General features: G+C 42.8%; 1 protein-coding gene and 1 long non-coding RNA gene across 2 annotated transcripts in view; one reads left to right on the top strand and one right to left on the bottom strand.

Annotated features, from left to right (window-relative positions):
- LOC137379191 (uncharacterized) overlaps nt 1-13,926 on the bottom strand; it is a 145,151-nt gene extending 131,225 nt beyond the window's left edge. The window contains exon 1 of the long non-coding RNA XR_010976757.1: nt 13,833-13,926. This is a non-coding gene — a long non-coding RNA (uncharacterized lncRNA). The remainder of the gene's footprint in view (nt 1-13,832) is intronic.
- A 280-nt stretch (nt 13,927-14,206) lies between these two features.
- The window catches only part of LOC137378586 (ninjurin-2-like), a 78,434-nt gene continuing 73,617 nt past the window's right edge, over nt 14,207-19,023 (top strand). Inside the window, exon 1 of the mRNA XM_068048890.1 lies at nt 14,207-14,254. The gene's annotated coding sequence lies outside the window, so the exon portion shown is untranslated. The remainder of the gene's footprint in view (nt 14,255-19,023) is intronic.

Genomic DNA, 19,023 nt, shown 5'->3' with positions numbered 1-19,023 from the left:
AGCTCAATACTATTTTTTAAAATGGTAAATTGGAGTAGTTTACTTACAAACACTACCATCTGCCATAATAAAAACAGAAAGTGCTGGAAATACTCAGCAGGTCTGGCAGCATCTGTGGAGAGAGAAACAGAATTAACGTTTCAGGTCTCTGACCTTTCATCAGAACCATCTGCCAAGTGTTCTCAATAATGTGCGGCAGTTTGTGCGGCATTTCAGTTTGTAACTGTAACTGGGCAGTTCTTATTTCTTCCTGTGGGCAACAGGACAGACTTCAGACTATTGTTTAATTGTACAACTTTTCACAGAACATTTGCTGATAAAGAATTTTTAAGTCAGAAATATTACAATCTATAAGTTTCATGAACATCACTGATGAAACTTGTAAATATATACCAAATACTTAAAGATAGAAAGAATTGCATTTATATAGCACCTTTCACAACCTTAGGATGTCCCAAAGCCCTTTACAGCCAATTATGTGTTGTTGAAGCGGAATCACTGTTCCATTATAGGAAACATAACAGCCAATTTGCACACATCAAGGTCCCACAAACAGAAATGTGACCTGATCCAGATGATCTTTTTTAGTAATGTAGGTTAAGGGATAAGTATTGGCCAGGCCACTAGAAGAATCATCTATTCTTTTTGAAACAGTGTCATGGGATCCTTTACAACCACCTGAGAGACCAATTGGAGTCTTGTTATAACAAGAGGACGTAGGTGAGGTTTTAAATGATTACTTTGCATCTGTGTTCACCATGGAGAAGCACGATGTAGGTGTAGAGATCAGGGAGGGGGATTGTGTATACAATTAGTATTGAAAGGGAGGAAGTATTAGCTGTTTTAGTGGGCTTAAAAGTGGATAAATCCCCAGGTCCATATGAGATGTATCCCAGGCTGTTATGTGAGGCAAGGGAGGAGATAGCAGGGGCTCTGATACAAATTTTCAAATCCTCTCTGGCCATGAGAGAGGTGCCAGAGGACTGGAGGACAGCGAATGTGGTACCATTATTCAAGAAGGGTAGCAGGGATAAACCAGGTAATTACAGGCCGGTGAGTCCTACATCAGTGGTAGGATAACTATTGGAAAAAATTCTGAGGGACAGGATTAATCTCCACTTGGAGAGGCAGGGATTAATCAGGGATAGTCAACATTGCTTTGTCAGGGGGAGATCATGTCTAACTAACTTGATTTAATTTTTCGAGGTGGTGACTGGATGTGTAGATGAGGGTAAAACATCCTTACTGGGAGGTTTACTAGTGCTGTTGCGGGGTGGGGGGGGGGGTGGGGGGGGGTGGTGTGGGGTGTGTTTAAACTAATTTGGCAGGGGGATGTGTAGATGAGGGTAAAGCAGTTGATGTAGTCTACATGGACTTCAGTAAGGCTTTTGATAAGGTCCCGCATGGGAGATTGGTTAAGAAGGTAAGAGCCCATGGGATCCAGGGCAATTTGGCAAATTGGATCCAAAATTGGCTTAGTGGCAGGAGGCAGAGCGTGATGGTTGAGGGTTGTTTTTGCGATTGGAAGCCTGTGACCAGTGGTGTACCACAGGGATTGGTGCTGGGACCCTTGCTGGTTGTAGTGTACGTTAATGATTTAGACATGAATATAGGAGGTGTGATCAGTAAGTTCGTAGATGACAATTGGTGGTGTCGTAAATAGTGAGGAGGAAAGCCTTAGACTACAGGACGATATAGATGGGCTGGTAAGATGGGCAGAGCAGTGGCAAATGGAATTTAATCCCGAGAAGTGTGAGGTGATGCATTTTGGGAGGACTAACAAGGCAAAGGAATATGCAATGGATGGTAGGACCCTAGGAGGTACAGAGGGTCGGAGGAACCTTGGTGTACTTGTCCATAGATCACTGAAGGCAGCGGCACAGGTAGATAAGGTGGTTAGGAAGGCATATGGGATACTTGCCTTTATTAGCCGAGGCATAGAATATAAGTGCAGGGAGATTATGTTGGAGCTGTATAAAACACTAGTTAGGCCACAGCTGGAGTATTGTGTACAGTTCTGGTCACCACACTATAGGAAGGATGTGATTGCACTGGACAGAGGAGATTCACCAGGATGTTGCTTGGGCTGGAGCATTTCAGCTCTGAAGAGAGACTAGATAGGCTAGGGCTGTTTCCCTTAGAGCACAGAAGGCTGAGGGGGGACCTGATTGAGATATACTAAATTATGAGGGGCATAGATAGGGTAGATAGGAAGAAACTTTTTTCCCTTAGCAGAGGTGACAATAACCAGGGGACATAGATTTAAGGTAAGGGGCAGGAGATTTAGAGAAGATTTGAGGAAAAATTTTTTCACCCAGAGGGTGATTGGAATCTGGAACACACTGCCTGAAGGGGTGGTAGCAGCAGGAACCCTCACAACATTTAGAAGTATCTAGATGAGCACTTGAACCATCATAACATGCAAGACAATGGGCCAAGTGCTGGAAAATGGGATTAGAATAGACAGGTGCTTGATGGCTGGCGCAGACACGATGGACCAAAGGGCCTGTTTCTATGCTGTATAACTCTATGACTCTATGACTCTAACTCATTTGACAAATGGTACTTCTATCAGTGCAGCGCTCCCTCAGCACTGTACTGGAGTGTCAGCCTAGATTGTGTGTTTAAGGCTGGAATTTTACACCCCCCCCCCCCCCAAACAAGCGGGCTGCTGGTGCAGGATTCGTAAAATTTCAAGTTTATGCGGGGTGGTGACTGCGAGAAATGGCCCGCCCGCCCCAGGCCAATCAAGGCCCTTAAGTGGCCAATTAACTGGCACTTAAGGGCCTCTGCCAGCCGCCACAGGTATTTAACCCTTGGCTGCTGGGTGGCTGAGGCCTCAAAGAGCCTACCTGGTGAAACCAGGCAGCCTTCTTGCAGCCTGGTGGGGGACCCTCCTGATCGGGCACCCTGTGCCCCATGCAGAGAAACCCCTGAAGCCCCAACCACCCCTAACGCACAACACTAACCTCGCACCGCCCCCCCCCAACCGACACCCCTGCCTTGCCACGGCCTGACACATTGTCCCCAGCGAGCCCCTGAAAACTTACCTTTTTTCCGAGGTTGTCCTTCCTGTTGCTTTCCATGGCTGGGTGTAGTCCCAGCAGTGGCCACCACTCTGGGTGGCACTGCTGGGACTAAGAGCTGCCAGCCTGCTGATTCGCTGGCATCTCCATTAGATGGGAATTCCTGCCTCAAGGAAGTGGAAGTCCCATCCAAGATCAATTAAAGGCCTAGGCAGCAAAAAAATCCAGGTCTGGCTCCCCAGGCTCAGCAGAGGTGGGCTCGCTGCTGACTTTTTGGCTGGTGGATGGGGCCTCCCACCCAACAAAAAATTCAGGCCTAAGTCTCTGGAGTGGGGCTTGAACCAACAGTCTTCTGACTCAGAGGTAAGAGAGCTACCTACTGAGCCACAGCTGATAGGTACAAGCACAAAAGCTCAGAAATTATGCTGTGGTACTCTACTGTACAAAAACTTAATGCATTCTCAGAAGTACTTCTCTGCCATTATACTGTGTATGTCTATCTTTTCATCCAAGGTATAATTTCAGGCCAACCATTTCTCTTGGATATAAACCTTTGGGAAGCCGAATTCTTTTCCCATCTTTTTGGTGGAATTCAGGTCTTTGGGGTATTTATCCCATTTTCTATGCTGCAGAATGAATCAGATGGCAAAAATCGGCAACAGCATATGTTGGCAGCCCAATAAAATGGAATTTAAAACTTATATTTTAAAATTTGTAACCACGTAAAGAGAATCTGTTCTCAGGTGAAAATTTTCAGGTGAACCAGTGCAAAAAGAGGGAAGGCAGAAGCTAGTGGTGCAGTGGCAACTTTGCTAAACCATTTCATTTAATTCTGGAGCTGTTTATAGTTTATAATGGCAAAAAAAAATGGTAGCACCTGAGATTGAATCTTAAAAAGTGGATGAAAAGATGATTTCTACTTGTTCCATTTATAATCTGAGAAACAAATTTTCTTCAATTGAATTTTGATCTGTTACCAAGCCAACACCCAGATTTCCTCAGTTGTTGAGAGTTATGAAGGGTCTTATGTTAAACCTTTGGTCAATTTATTTTCAATTTACAACAATAAATATCTACATTTTAAATGAGTACTTTAAATATGTTGCATTCTAAATTGAACAAGGTGTAATCTACCTGTATTGATTTAGGGAAGTTAAAGTCATACTGCCTAAAATGTCACTGAGCAGCTGTATTTGACAACTGGAGATTGCTCTACGACTGAGAGCTGATGAGGATTATTAAAATGACACATGGGGCTGTATTTCCTTCTGATGTATTGCCCACTTTGGGGCACAAAACTGACTAAAGTGAAATGATAACAGCTACTTCTGGAAATCCACCACAAAAACAAATTCTTCTCTGGAAAACCTGACAGTCCCTGAAACATCCCTTGGTAAGCCATTTGCCAAAGTTAAATGGAGTCTCGTGGGTGTGATCCACCTTTTCCACTTGCATTTTCCCAGTCACTCTATCCCAAACCTATCCAAATTATAACTGTTAGTATAAAGGTGGCAATATGAGCTTGGTAGTGGGATCCCAGAAATGAATACAATTCTGAGGAGGCCATGTTTGCTGGAGTTTGGCCTGCACATTTATTTTGGTTATATGGTGCTCTGTAGGATTTGTCAGTAGCTTTACTGCCTGGTTTCATCAGCAGAAAGTAGAGTTTTGTGCAATGAATATACATTTTCCATTGCAAATCCCTTTATTCCTATGTTATGAAGAGGACAAGAATGAGGAGGTAGAAGAAGCTAGATTGTAAGCTGTTAGCATAATGCATCACAGTAAGTATCTCTTCCCTACATGTAGATGTCTACATATCAAAATCTTGAAAAAAATTTGAATGCTTCAACCTCAGAAGGCTGTAAATGACTTCTTTCCCCACACCCCTCAGACACAATTGTGGAGATATGCCAACTGCCGGATGAAGATCTGCAGCTCACTTCCATCAGGAAAACAGTATTGTTTGTACCAAAGTCAACACTGCCACAAATATCTTTGCAACTGGATCCTTCTAGGCAGCAACTCCCGCATTAATCAATCAGCAGGTCAACATTGTATCAAGAAAGTAACTGATGCTTTATTCAAGAGTGCTGCACACTTGACATCCTTCCAAATTGAACCAGAGAAACAGAGAGAGAGAGCTCTATCTAATTCTGCAGACGGCGAGGATTTGCACAGATGAAAAGTGCAAATGATGTAACATCATTAAAAGCTCCATGAGTGCCTCCTCAATTTTATAAATAGTTGTAGTTCGTGTGTGATGCCAATCACCTTATACAGCATGTGAATAACCAATAGCCATGAAACTGTATTCGTGCTAGCATTATCTGACAAACTACCATACCAGGCCTCCTAAGTTGGAGTCAAGTATTAACTGGTGATCAGGGCTATCCCCTGAAGTCATGATATATGATGCCAGTAAGGCTTCCTCAGACAGAGAGGGACAACATTTACAACATGGCCTGTGCCAGCATAATATGTTTGATAGAGCAGACAATGGGAATTATAAAGTCTTACTTCAGAAGCCCAGATAGATTAACAAAGCCCAGTAGAAGTCTCCAAATCACTATAACCTGCTGTGTACAACATAACGTTGAATTGGATAAAGGCTTATGATGAGGAAAAGGGAAGCACTTCTATCCCCACAACATGAGCGTATAAAGGAAGGAAGGATATAGTTCAGGGAATCCTGCAAGTCAGTATGTGGGTGGACTCACAAAGAAAGTCCACACCCATAGAAAAAGTGCAGCACAGGAGGGGACCATTCAGCCCATCATGTCTGCGCCAGCCGAATAAACTATCCACCCAAACTAATCCCACCTTCCAGTACCTGGTCCATAGCCCCACAGGTTACAGCACCTCAGGTACATGTCCAGGTACCTTTTAAAAGAATTGAGGGTCTCTGCCTCCACCACCATTCCCGGCAGCGAATTCAAGACATCCACCACCCTCTGGGTGAAAATCTTTCCCCTCATGTCCCCTCTAATCCTTCTACCCATCACCTTAAATCTGTGTCCCCTGGAAACTGACCTCTCCACCAGGGGAAACAGGTCCTTCCTGTCTACTCTATCTAGGCCCCTCATAATTTTGCACACCTCAATCAAGTCATCCCTCAGCCTCCTCTGTTCTAAGGAAAACAACCCTAGCCTATCCAATCTTTCCTCATAGCTGCAACCTTCAAGCCCTGGCAACATTCTTGTAAATCTCCTCTGTACTCTCTCCAGAGCAATTATGTCCTTTCTGTAATGTGGTGACCAGAACTGTATGCAATACTCAAGCTGCAGCCTAACCAATGCTCTGTACAGTTCCAGCATCACATCCCTGCTTTTGTACTCTATACCTCGGTCAATAAAGAAAAGCAATCTATATGCCTTCTTCACTACTCTATCCACATGTCCTGCCACCTTCAGTGCCCTGTGGACATGCACTCCAAGGTCTCTCACTTCTTCTACTCCTCTCAATATTCTCCTGTTTATTGTATATTCCCTCGCTTGATATGTCCTCCCCAAATGCAATACCTTACACTTCTCTGGATTGAATTCCATTTGCCACTTTTCCGCCCACTCAACCAAAACATTGATATCATTCTGGAGTCCACGGCTTTCCTCCTCACTATTAACTACACAGCTAATTTTTGTGTCATCAGCAAATTTCCCAATCATGCCACCCACATTTAAGTCCAAATCATTAATATATAGCATAAATATAAGGGACCCAACACTTAGCCCTGTGGAACACCACTTGAACCCGCTTTCCATTCACAAAACATCCATCCACTACCACCCTTTGTTTCCTGACACTGAGCCAATTTTGGATCCAAGCTGCCACCTTCCCCTGTATCCCATGGGCTTTCATTTTACTGTCCAGTCTGCCATGTGGGACCTTGTCAAATGCCTTACTAAAATCCATGTAAACCACATCCACTGCACTACCCTCATCAATCCTCCTTGTCACTTTCTCAAAAATTTAATCAAGTTAGTAAGACATGACCTTCCCCTAACAAATCCATCCATGCTAACTATCCCTGATTCATCCATGCTTTTCTAAGTAACTGTTTATCCTGTCCCTCAGAATAGATTCTAACAATTTACCCACCACTGAGGTCAGACTGACTGGCCTAGAATTGCCTGGCTTATCCCTCACACGATTTTTAAACAATGGTACAACGTTCGCAGACCTCCAATGATCTGGTACCTCACCTGTATGTAGTGAGGATTTGAGGATGATCCTCAGCACTTCCACTATTTCCTCCCTGGCTTCGTTTAACAACCTGGGATGCAATCCATCTGGTCCTGGCGATTTATCCACTTTCTGCGATATCAAGCATTTCCTCTCTAATTATGCTTATTGGATCCAATATTTCACACTTCTCTTTAACTACAATGTCTGCAGAAAGACCCTGTGATGTGATTCTGGACATAATCTACTGCAGGAAGGGAAAAGAACAGAGCAGTCTAAGCATAAATTGAACTTCTGCACAAAACAGCAGGGTATGACTAAAAGTGTACAGTAAAAGATTATGTATGTGAATAAAATAGCACAAAGTTCTCCTTTTAAAAATTGAAGAAATATTCAGAATTGTACTTGTTTGTTCATAGGAATCTTTTCAGAATTGCTATATATTTTTGAATTTTCTCAGTTGTTACATTTTTAATAGTGTATATTTACAGTTGGTTTATATATAAATATGTATATCTATAAACATGTGAGCCAACAATATGAACATAAATGAGTTTTCATTGCATTTAACCCCGTTAATATAGGTTCAACACCTTGTATTTTTGAGTGCAGTTTTGAGTGATTCTGGAAGTGAGTAGATCACTGAAAATGCCATTAACTCTAAAATTAATAATGAGATCATAAAGAAGTAGTTTTAGAATTTCATATGGAGCTAGTCTACTTTTGATTTTCTCTAGGCCTATAAAATGCCCAAGAAAATGAGCAGTATCCAATGATACTAAAGTAATTTTAAATTGTTTGGGAGTGATTTTGACTTTTGGCAACAGTGTAAAACATGCAAAATTGGCTTGGCCACCCGTTAAGGAGAAATCCAATTGAATGAAAATCAGGAGAGGTATTAAACAGGCAGCCGAGCTGATATTGCCCTATTGTCCATAGTCAAAATTATCGCCTTTATGTTATTTCTGGGTAAAAATAGATGCACTTATCATTCCTGTTCTCTATAACTGATTAAGTTGAAGTTAAAGGGTACTAACAAAATCAAATCAGATTGGAAAAAAAAACTGACAACTGTTTTCGTAACCAATCAAACAAAATTATTGCATTTGGAATATATTTGTAAAGAAATCACGAAAACTGACTGGGTAAATGCAGCTTTCAACTTAATTTTCCAAAAGTGCAGGTTACAAATAATAAGGAAATAATCATTCTGTTTCACAGCAAATCCTCTGAACCAGTATTCTTTTCCTCTTCCTCACTGCATACTCCAAACAGACAATGCCACAACTAAATATCATATGCATTCTCCCACATATTACCAGACTATTCTCTGATGGTGCTATACATAGATTCATACAAAGAAAGAACATCAATGTGGATATATTGGGAATGCCAGCAGGGGAGAAAGATGTCCTATTTTGTGAAAAAGACTGGTAATGTCAAATTCCAGATGTGAATTATAATGCCACTTCTATTTATTATACTTGGATGTATTTTGGTCACTTTTGGCAAAAATGTGATTTCTTTAAAATCCACTTAGGCAATTGAAAAAAAGAGCTTGTATTTGTATCGCACTTTTCATGACCTCAGGACATCCTAAAGTGCTTTGCAGTCTACAAAGTACTTCTGAATGGTCAGCAGAGCTGTAAAATATTCCCAATATACACAATAAAGATGTGATTTTATCTATTAGTAACCTACTTTTTAAAATGTAATACATTTAACAGTCCGTTCACAAAGGATAGGAAGAATTTCTATGAATGCACTAACTCATCTGGCTAGCTCATGCTAGTACTCTACCAGGAGGTGGATATAGCAGTTCTAATTAGGGGGCAACCAGGAAAATTTCCCATTTTGATCACATGTAAAACAAAAATCACGTCAGCTTAGATAAGTCTACCAGTATTCAGTCAAAACCTTCTTATTTTGCATCACTGCTATAATACTTTCAAATAAAAAAAGGAAATTTATATTTTGATGCACCAAGAGTTCTATTCCTGTTTCGAAGGTTGCCAATAAAACTTACATTTACCTGTTGGTGCTCGCATTTGACTAGATTCAATACTGTGAGAAAATACGTTTTTTATGATGAATCATTGGTGCCATAATTATCACCATTTTCTATCCATACAACCATGGAAAAATTATGGCACAGAAGGAGGCCATTCAGCCCATCGCGTCTGAGCCGGCCGAAAAAAACTAGCTGCCCAATCTAATCCACCTTCTGGCACCTGGTCCATAGCCTCACAGGTTACAGCACTTCAGGTGCATGTCCAGGTACCTTTTAAATGAGTTGAGGGTTTTTGCCTCTACCACCATATCTGGCAGTGAATTCCAGACACCCACCACCCTCTGGGTGAAAAAGTTTTTCCTCATGTCCCACTAATCCTTCTATCCATCACCTTAAATCTGTGCCCCCTGGTAATTGACCTCTCCACCAGGGGAAACAGGTCCTTCCTGTCGACTCTATCTACGTCCTTCATAATTTTCTATACCTCAATTAAGTCACCCCTCAGCCTCCTCTGTTCTAAGGAAAACAACCCTAGCCTATCCAATCTTTCCTCATAGCTGCAACCTTCAAGCCCTAGCAACATTCTTGTAAATCTCCTCTGTACTGTCTCCAGAGCAATTATGTTCTTCCTGTAATGTGGTGACCAGAACTGTATGCAATACTCTAGCTGTGGCCTAACCAGTGTTTTATACAGTTCCAGCATTACATCTCTGCTTTTGTATTCTATACCTCAGCCAATAAAGGAAAGCATTCCATATGCCTTCTTCACCACTCTATCTACCTGTCCAGCCACCTTCAGGGACCAGTGGACATGCACTTCAAGGTGTCTCACTTATTGTGTATTCCCTCGCTTTGTTTGCCCTCCCCAAATGCATTATCTCACACTTCTCTGGATTGAATTCCATTTGCCACTTTTCTGCCCTCTCAACCAAACCATATCATTGACCTCTCCACCAGGGGAAACAGGTCCTTCCTGTCTACTCTATCTAGGCCCCTCATAATTTTCTACACCTCAATTAAGTCACCCCTCAGCCTCCTCTGTTCTAAGGAAAACAACCCTAGCCGATCCAATCTTTCCTCATAGCTGCAACTTTCAAGCCGTAGCAACATTCTTGTAAATCTCCTCTGTACTGTCTCCAGAGCAATTATGTCCTTCCTGTAATGTGGTGATTCTGCCCTCTCAACCAAACCATTGATATCTTTCTGGAGTCTATGGCTATCTTCTTCACGATCAACTACACAGCCAATTTTTGTGTTCAGAGCAAATTTCTCAAACATGCCTCCCACATTTAAGTCCAAATCATTAATATATACCACAAACAGCAAGGGACCCAACACTGAGCCCTGTGGAATGCCACTGGAAACTGTTTTCCATTCGCAAAAACATCTGTCAACTACTACTTCCTGTCACTGAGCCAATTTTGGATCCAGCCTGCCACATTTCCCTGTATCCCATGGGCTTGCATTTTACTGACCAGTCTGCTTTGTGGGACCTTGTCAAATGCCTTACTAAAATCCATATAGACCACATCCGCTGCACTTCCCTCATCAATTCTCCTTGTTACTTCCTCAAAAACTCAATCAATTTAGTGAGACATGACCTTCCCTTGACAAATCCATGCTGACTATCCCTGATTAATCCATGCCTTTCTAAGTGGCTGTTTATCCTGTCCCTCAGAATTAATTCTAGTAATTTACCCAGAACCGAGGTCAGACTGACCGGTCTATAATTATTTGGCTTATCCCTCGCTTCCTTCTTAAACAATGGTATAGCATTCGCAGACCTCCAAACCTCTGGCACCTCACCCATATCCAGTGAGGATTTGAAGATGATCCTCAGCGCATCCACTATTTCCTTCCTAGCTTCCTTTAACAACCTGGGATGCAATCCATCCGGCCCTGGCAATTTATCCACTTTCAAGGAGGTTAGACCCTCTAGTACTTACTCTCTCATTATGGTTATCGTATCTAATATTTCACACTCCTCCTCTTTAACTACAATGTCTGCTTCGACATTCTCTTTTGTAAAGACAGAGACAAAAACGCATTAAGAACCCTGCCCACATCATCTGCCTCCATGCAGACGTTCCTTTGTACATCTCAGATAGGCCCTACCCTTTCCTTAGTTATCCTCTTGCTCTTAATGTACTGATAAAATATCTTATGGTTTTCCTTGATTGTATCTGCCAATAATTTTTCATGTCCTCTCTTTGCTTTTCTAATTTCCTTTATTACTTCACCCCTGCACTTTCTATACTCCACTGGGCTTTCTAAAATATTACGCTTTTTGTGATCACCATAAGCTTTCTTTTTCTGCTTTAACTTACCCTGTAAGCTTTTAGATAACCAGGGGGTTCTAGATTTGGAAATACCATCCTTTATCTTCATGGGGACATGCCTACACTGTGCCTGTAGAATCTTGTTTTTGAATGCTTCCCACTGGTTTGCCACTGATTTTCCTTCAAGCAGCTGTATCCAGTCCACTTTCGCCAGGTCACCTCACAGCTTCGTAAAATTTGCCTTCCCCCAATTTAGAACTTTTACTCCTGTTTTATCCCCATCCTTTTCCATGATTATGCTAAAACTAGCTGTATTATGGTCACTGCCTCCAAAATGGTCACTCACTGGTACTTCATCCGCTTGCCCAGCCTCATTACCAAAGACTAAATCCAGATTTGTACCCCCTCTCATTGGGCTTGTTACGTGCTGACTAAAAAAAGTTCTCTTGAATGCAGTTCAAGAATTTTGTGCCTTCTGTGCCCTTTACACAGTGGCACAGTGGCGAGCACTGCAGCCCCACAGCTCCAGCGACCCGGGTTCAATTCTGGGTACTGCCTGTGTGGAGTTTGCAAGTTCTCCCTGTGTCTGCGTGGGTTTTCTCCGGGTGCTCCGGTTTCCTCCCACATGCCAAAGACTTGCAGGTTGATAGGTAAATTGGCCATTAGCAATTGTCCCTAATATAGGTAGGTGGTAGGGAAATATAGAGACAGGTGGGGATGTGGTAGGAATATGGAATTAGTGTAGGATTAGTATAGATGGGTGGTTGATGGTCGGCACAGACTCGGTGGGCCGAAGGGCTTGTTTCAGTGCTGTATCTCTAAACTAAACTAAACACACTGTTTGTATCCCAGTTGATATTGGGGTGGTTGAAATCCCCAACTATTATTGACCTATAGTTTTTGCACACAGAAATTTGTCTACATATTTGTTCTTCTAACTCCCTCTCACTATTTGTGGGTCCATAGTACACTCCTAGGCCTGAATTTTACAGTGCGCCGCCGTATGGCCTCATTTGATGATTCATTTAGCATATCATCCCTCCTCACAGCTGTTATTGATTCCTTAACTAATAATGCTACACCCCCTCCTTTTTTTGTCTCCCTCTCTATCCCGCCTGAAAACTCTATATCCAGGGACATTGAGCTGCCATTCTTGCCCATCTTTAAGCCAAATTTCTGTTATAGCAATGATTTCATCTATCTGTGCCCTCAGCTCATCGGCTTTATTTACTATACGCCTTGCATTTAAATAAATACCTTTTAACACAGCCAAATTCCTGTGCTGCACACTTTTTAACCTTTGCTTCTTCTGTCTTTCAGAGTGACTCGCTAATTTTCTGCCGCCCATTCCCTTCCCTGAATTTGTCCTATCTGAAATTGCCCTCAGGTTCCCACCCCCAGCCAAGCTATTTTAAACCATCCCAACAGCACGAGCAAACCTTCCTGCAAGGATATTTGTCCCAGTCCTGTTCAGGTGTAGACCGTCCAGCTTGTACAGGTCCCACATTCCCCAGAAATTGGAAGCCCTCCCTCCTGCATCATCTCTCCAGCCACGCATTCATCTGGTGTATTCTCCTATTTCTATACTCACTAGCACGTGGCCTTGGGAGTAATCTGGAGATTACTTACTTTAAGGTCCTGCTTGCTAATCTCTTGCCTAACTCCCTAAACTCAGCCTGCAGGACCTCATCCCTCTTTCTTCCTATATCGTTGGTACCAATGTGGACCATGACCTCTAGCTGTGCACCTTCAGCCTCCAGAATTCCCTCTAGCCGCTTGGTGATATGACCCTTGCACCAGGGAGGCAACATACCATCCTGGAATCACGCCTGTGACCACAGAAACGCCTGTCTGTTCCCCTAACTATAGAATCCCCTATCACTATTGCTCTCTTGTCCTTTCTCCTCCCTCCTTGCACGTCTGAGCCACCCATGGTGTTCTGGTCATGACTCTCGCTGCACTGTCCAGAGGAACCCTCTGTCCCATCAGTACTCAGAACTGAATACCGGTTAGAAGTGGGAGGCTCTCCGGGGACTCCTGCACTACTTCTCTTGACCTTCTTGTCTGTCTGGCAGCAAGTCCCTCTTTGCCTGTGCTCTCTTAAGCTCTGGAGTGACTACCTCCTGAAACGTGCTATCCATGTAGTTCTGTGCCTCATGGATGCACCACAGTGACTCCAGCTGCCGCTCGAGTTCGAAAGCTCAAGCTTATGCAGCCGGTGCATCCACGACTTCCCACATGCCACAGGAGGCATATTCCGCTTGGCCGAGCTGCCCTGCCATTCCTTCGTTTTACAAACTAATTATTGCCAGTGTAATAAGTGGAATAACTTACCAGTTACTTGCCAATCAGCTTCTTCCTCTGCATTGTGGAGGCTGAAAAAGCAGAAAAGAAAGAAACCAAAGAGCACCTCCTTCCCCTAGTCAGTGAAATACCTCACACATAACTCACAGCCTTACTCTCTGTCCAAACAGCACTAGTCTAATTAGTCATTATTAATAAATTACACTAATTAAAAAACCTTAGTAGTACTAACCTTATCACTTACAAGTTAGTTATTTGAGGGTTTTTTTAAATAACTTTTTTTTCTCGGAGTTTTTGAGCTATTTACAGGTAATAACAGCTGTTACTTACTAACCAATCAGCTTACAGATTTCCCATGATGTCACCGGTAGTTTTTTTTTCACTTTTCAAACCCAGCACGTGCCGACACAGCCACAGAGAGAGAGACTGCTGACTGTCACTCTGCTCCTCAGGTAGTTTTAGGCCTTGAGCCCTGCTCTTTATTTGTAGCTCCCGCTGCAGTCCCGTTTCCTCACAGGTCCGCCGCCAACTGTTGTTCCGCTTCTCAGGAAGGTGTAGGCCTTGAACCCCGCTCTTTATTTATACCTCCCACTCCCATCCCGTTTCCTCACAGGTCCACCACCGACTGTCGTTCCGCTCCTCAGATAGGTGTAGGCCTGGAGCCCTGCTCTTTATTTATACCTCCTGCTCCGGTTCCGTTTCCTCACATGTCTGCTGCCAACTGCTCCTCCGGTCCTAAGGTAGTCAACATTAGTGTTTAATGGAAATTATTAAGGCACGGAACTGAAGAATTTAGATTGGGGGTGGCTGTTTGAGGGTAAATCAACATCTGACATGTGGGAGTCTTTCAAATGTCAGATGATTAGAATCCAGGACCAGCATGTTCCTGTGAGGAAGAAAGACAAGTTTGGCAAGTTTCGGGAAGCTTGGATAACACGGGATATTGTGAGCCTAGTCAAAAAGAAAAAGGAAGCATTTGCAAGGGCTGGAAGGATAGGAACAGATGAAGCACTTAAGGAATATAAAGACAGTAGGAAGGAACTTAAGCAAGGAGTTAGGAGGTCCAAAAGCGGTTATGAAAAGTCATTGGCAAACAGGATTAAGGAAAATCCCAAGGCTTTTTATACATATATAAAGAGCAAGAGGGTAACCAGGGAAAGGGTTGGCCCACTCAAGGACAGAGAATCTATGCGTGGAGCCAGAGGAAATGGGTGAGGTGCTAAATGAGTACTTTGCATCAGTATTCACCAAGGAGAAGGACTTGGTGGATGATGAGCCTAGGGAAGGGAGTGCAGATAGTCTCAGTCATCTCATTATCAAAAAGGAGGAGGTGTTGGGTGTCTTGCAAAGCATTCAGGTAGATAAGTCCCCAGGGCCTGATGGGATCGACCCTAGAATACTGAGGGAGGCAAGGGAAGAAATTGCTGGGGCCTTGACAGAAATCTTTGCATCCTCATTGGCTGCAGGTGAGGTCCCAGAGGACTGGAGAATAGCCAATGTTGTTCCTTTGTTTAAGAAGGGTGGTAAGGATAATCCAGGAAATTATAGGCCGGTGAGCCTTACGTCAGTGGTAGGGAAACTATTAGAGAGGATTATTCGGGACAGGATTTACTCCCATTTGAAAACAAATGAACTTATTAGCGAGAGACAGCATGGTTTTGTGAAGGGGAGGTCATGTCTTACTAATTTGATTGAGTTTTTGAGGAAGTGACGAAGATGATTGATGAGGGAAGGGCAATGGATGTTATCTCTATGGACTTTAGTAAAGCCTTTGAAAAGGTCCCGCATGGCAGACTGGTGCAAAAGGTGAAGTCACACGGGATCAGAGGTGAGCTGGCAAGATGGATACAGAACTGGCTCAGTCACAGAAGACAGAGGGTAACAGTGGATGGGTGTTTTTCTGAATGGAGGGATGTGACCAGTGGTGTTCCGCAGGGATCAGTGCTGGGACCTTTGCTGTTTGCAGTATATATAAATGATTTGGAGGAAAATGTAGCTGGTCTGATTAGTAAGTTTGCGGACGACACAAAGGTTGGTGGAGTTGCGGATAATGATGAGGATTGTCAGAGGATACAGCAGGATATAGATCGGTTGGAGACTTGGGCGGAGAAATGGCAGATGGAGTTTAATCCGGACAAATGTGAGGTAATGCATTTTGGAAGGTCTAATGCAGGTGGGAGGTATGCAGTAAATGGCAGAACCCTTAGGAGTATTGACAGGCAGAGAGATCTGGGCGTACAGGTCCACAGGTCACTGAAAGTGGCAACGCAGGTGGATAAGGTAGTCAAGAAGGCATACGGCATGCTTGCCTTCATCGGTCAGGGCATAGAGTATAAAAATTGGCAAGTCATGTTGCAGCTGTACAGAACCTTAGTTAGGCCACACTTAGAATATTGCGTGCAATTCTGGTTGCCACACTACCAGAAGGACGTGGAGGCTTTGGAGAGGGTACAGAGGAGGTTTACCAGGATGTTGCCTGGTCTGGAGGGCATTAGCTATGAGGAGTGGTTGGAAAAACTCGGATTGTTTTCACTGGAACGACGGGGGTGGAGGGGCGACATGATAGAGGTTTACAAAGTTATGAGCGGCATGGACAGAGTGGATAGTCAGAAGCTTTTTCCCAGGGTGGAAGAGTCAGTTACTCGGGGACATAGGTTTAAGGTGCGAGGGGCAAAGTTTAGAGGGGATATGCGAGGCAAGTTTTTTACACAGAAGGTGGTGAATGCCTGGAACTTGCTGCCAGGGGAGGTGGTGGAAGCAGATACGATAGCGACGTTTAAGAGACATCTTGACAAATATATGAATAGGAAGGGAATAGAGGGATATGGGCCCCGAAAGTGCAGAAGGTGTTAGTTTCGGCAGACATCAAGATCGGCGCAGGCTTGGAGGGCCGAATGGCCTGTTCCTGTGCTGTACTGTTCTTTGTTCTTTGTTCTTTGTTCACGCTAGAGCTATAAATTAAAAGGCAGAATGCAGAGAAAATAGCAACAAGTTCAATTTTCAGGAAAAGCAACTCACGATCAAAACGCATGCCTGGAGATATTGGCCTGAGGGCCCGATCAAAATTGGGCCTCAGACTTCATTTGAAGGAAACTGGCAGCAAGCGCCACTAATCAAACATAACGCAGCAGCTCGTCAGTCGGGACCTGACCAATTGCAGCCATGCCAAGCCAGCCCACAGGTAGGGACTGGGGGTAGGATGGGGGGTTGGGGTGGGGGGGTTGTGGGGGTGCAGGGTGATGCAAAGTAAGCGGGAAGCTGCCTGCGGTCCACAGTATTTTTGTGCAGACAGGAGGAACACTCCTGCTCCCACTGGCTCCATAGAAATGGAACTGTTAAACAAAAAAAATCCTACCTTTATTGAGTTGCTTCCAGCGATACATTTAAAGACCTCTGGCTAGGTTGCTCAACACCCGGAACAACTGGGCAGAGCATGCAGCTGCAAGTTCAGCTCGTTTGCAGACCAATTGCACTTAAGTACCTCCAAATGCGATTAGGACTCTGATTTGTAAGTGCACGGCACCTAATGTCTGATTCAGGCAGACGCCTGCATAGCTAGAAGTCAACAGCTTCCAACTTGGCAGGTGGCATACTTCCAGGAGACATTGGACTCGGAAGTTTGTGACCCAAAACTTGGATTCCTGATGTGACTGAGTGCCCAGAAAATGGGTTGAACAATTTTAAATTTTTCACCCTGATGTTAAATATTAACAGTAATTCATCCAATTTCAATATGAGTTTAATACTGCCAGACTCATGTAAAACTATTCTCAGAAGTACAGCCAGTATTCTTTTTGAAGCAGTCCCTATAGGGATAGTACTGATACAACTTTCGAAGGCAGGAACAGCAGCTACACAAAACAAAAACAACTCAAATATATCAGGAAGAGAATTTCCTTTCAGAACAGAAGTTCCCAGTTAACAACTAATTATTTGGATACTTCAGAAAATCATTGCTTGAAGAGATTAGGAGACAAAGTCTGATTTATCTTTTTTCTTTTTTTAAAAAGGGACATCCTTTTCCTCTCATCCTGTAAGTTTCCTTGCTGGTAGTCACAAAGGTCACAACAGATATTAATGTCTATGTTGTTGGGTCTTTCTGTGCACTTTCTGGGTATTTGAAGGAACCAATGATTCATTCATATTGCATTGTATATCAGTTACAGATGCCTTTCTGAAAACTGCAAATCAAATACAATAGTCTAAGACACAATGGGGTAGATCTTGGCTTTCTACAATAGTATAAAATTAGTGATAGCCAGTCTGTAGCCCACATTGCATCTTTGCTGATTTTTATTCCCATTGTGGAAATAAAATCAGGAGAGATGTAAAATGGGCTGCCAACTCACTATCAAACATTTTACAGTATCACATTAAAATCAAGATCTACCCCAGTCACTGGAAACCCAACAATAGTTTGTGCCATTTTTGGTTTATGCAAGGGTATTATGTGCTACTGACAAAACATTAACAAATATGTCTCATAATGTCTTACTGTACCTAAATTGGAAATGATTTTATCTCATGAGTTTATAAGTAGGAGATGATGGCAAAAAATTCATGACATATGCTTATGCCAATTATTCTGGTATCATGTGTGACTTTTTGTTATAATTCAATCATCTGTGACCCAAATGATTTTGACAGATGAAATTCTTCAGGATCAGACTATGGTAACAGTTATTATAGCCACAAACTAAGGTTGATAAATCATCCATTTATCCTAGAAACCCTTCCAAGTACAGATGTAGTAAACATGCAAATATGGTGTAAAACTTGCCATTGAAATGTTTAATATGTGCCTCTGATCTCTCAATAGATCGTTAAATGCTTTTAAATATGCATCAAAGAATAACAAATGAATAATTGCAATGTGATGCATATTCCAGAGGTGAGATTGTATTATTTTACTTAGGGCTGGTAGCTACAGCTGCAGCTGTTGATTGAGGTGAAGGAAAGGTTGCAATTAGCACACTAATGTTTTGACCGAGGAGGAAGGAGTGCATTGTTCATTCTCGTTCCACTTTTCCACAGTTACAACATATATTTAAAATTTTCCCACTTACCAATACGCTCAATCATATGCTCTATTTTTCACAGAATAAAACACACTAACCAGGTTTCTCTAATGAACAAAATTATCAGCTTATTATAAACAAATCTTAACCATCAATGAAGTAAAGGATAAACACACAGATTGAATTTTTAAAGTTCCCTTTTT

This window comes from Heterodontus francisci, chromosome 17 (genome assembly GCF_036365525.1).
Source record: "Heterodontus francisci isolate sHetFra1 chromosome 17, sHetFra1.hap1, whole genome shotgun sequence".
NCBI lineage: Eukaryota > Metazoa > Chordata > Chondrichthyes > Heterodontiformes > Heterodontidae > Heterodontus > Heterodontus francisci.
Note: the sequence above shows the minus strand (reverse complement) of the source record. Positions and strands in the feature narration are given on the sequence as shown.